We start from the raw sequence: 2,039 nt of genomic DNA on the forward strand, positions 1-2,039 counted from the left end.
TCTGGAATAATTTGAGTAGAATTAGTGACAGTTCTTCCCTGAATGTTTGGTAGAACTCACCATCTGGGCCTGGACTTCTTTTGGTTGGGAGTTTTTTGATGACCTGATCAATAGCTTCTTTTGTTATGAGTCTGATCAGGTTTTCTGCTTCATTCTGTGTAAGTTTAGGTACATCATGTTTTTCTAAAAATGTATCCATCTCTTCTAAGTTTTAAAATTTATGAAGTACATCTCTTCATAGTATTCTGTTATTATCCTTTTGATTTCCTTTAGCTCCATTGTGACATCGCCCAGGTGGTTTCTAGTATGTGTTATTTGTGTCTTCTCTCTCTTTTCTTTTGTTAGGTTTGCCAGTGGTTTGTCAATTTTATTAATCCTTTGAAAGAACCGTCTTCTTGTCCTATTGATTCTTTCTATAGTTTTTCTGTTTCCCATCTCATTTATTTCTGCTCTTATCTGTATTATTTCTTTTCTTTTGGTGACTGTAGGTTCCCTCTGTTGATCTGTTCCTAATTGCTGGAGATGCTGTGTCAATGTGTTAATTTTGGTTCTTTCTTCTTTTTGGATGTGTGCATTTATCACAATGAATTGACCTCTTAGCACTGTTTTTGCCCTGTCCCAAAGATTTTGGTATGCTGTGTTTTAGTTCTAGGAACTTTATGAATTCACGTTTGATTTCTTCTAGTACCCAGTCACTTTTCAGCAGAGTGTTATTTAGTTTCCATGTATTAAACTTTATTTCCTTGTTGTTGATTTCTAGTTTTATTGCATTGTGGTCTGAACAGATGCTTTGTAGTATTTTGATGTTTTTAAATTTATGAAGGTTTTGTGACCTAACACATGGTCAATTCTGGAGAATGTTCCATGTGCACAGGAATGTATATTGTGCTGTTGTTGGGTTGAATACTCTGTACACATCTATAAGGTCAAGTTGTTTGATTGTGCTGTTTAGTTCCTCTATGGTGTTTTCAAATTTCTTTCTGGTTGTTCTATCCCTATTCAAAAGTGGTGTATTAAAATCTCCCACTATAATTGTAGACTTATCTATTTCTTTCTTCAATTCTAGTAGGGTTTGCTTCATATATCTTTGTGCTCTTTCATTGGTAGCATAGATATTTATTATGGTTATATCATCTTGCTCAATTGACCCTTTGATCTTGAGATAGTGTCCTTCTTTATCTCTTATGCTGGTTTTTGTCTTAACGTTCACTTTATCAAAGATTAGTATTGCCATTCCTGCTTGTTTATTATTGCAGCTTGCTTGGTACATTTTTTCCCATCCTTTAACTTTTAGTCTGTTTTTGTCTTTGTGTGTATGGTGTGTCTCTTGCAAGCAGTATATTGAAGGGTCTTGCTTTCTTATCCATTCTGCTATTCCTGTCTCTTCACCGGTACATTTAATCCATTGACATTCAGTGTAATTATGTGTATGAAATAATTGCTGCCATTATGTTAATTTTTTGTGGTGCTGTTCTTTCCTTTGTTCTGCATGCCTTCTTCTGCTGAGTTCATGTATTTTGTCAGTTTCTTCTTCTTTTTTATGTTTTCTTGTGAATTATGTTAAAAGTTTACATGGGAGAACATTAGTTTTACATTCATCCTATCGTATATCATTTCATTGCCATGGTTACAGTCAGTTTCTTCTTAGTTTTCATGTTTCCTTCTTCTGATTGGATCTTAATTTTCATGGTAAGTTGTGAATTATTAACTTTCTTTGGGGTTTCCCTATAGTCTGTGAATCTCTCTCCCCCCCTCCCCCCATTTAAAACAGTCTATTGTATCCTGTAATCTACCTGACCTCCTGACCACTTGGATCTCTGTTTCTATGTTTTTCCCTTCTTTGACACTGTTAATATTTTGATCTTTGGTTGGCCTCACAGGTCCTCTGAATTCATTGCTGTTACTTTGTTCTGTTCTGAACTCTGCTGTCTATCGATTGAGTTCAAGGTGGTGTTGCTGCGACAGTCAATCTTTGTTTGTTGTCTGCTCTTGCTGGTTTTCATTCCAAAGAACTCTCTTTAGGATGCTTTGACAAAATC

The sequence above is a fragment of the Chrysochloris asiatica genome, unplaced genomic scaffold (assembly GCF_000296735.1).
Source record: "Chrysochloris asiatica unplaced genomic scaffold, ChrAsi1.0 scaffold00279, whole genome shotgun sequence".
NCBI lineage: Eukaryota > Metazoa > Chordata > Mammalia > Afrosoricida > Chrysochloridae > Chrysochloris > Chrysochloris asiatica.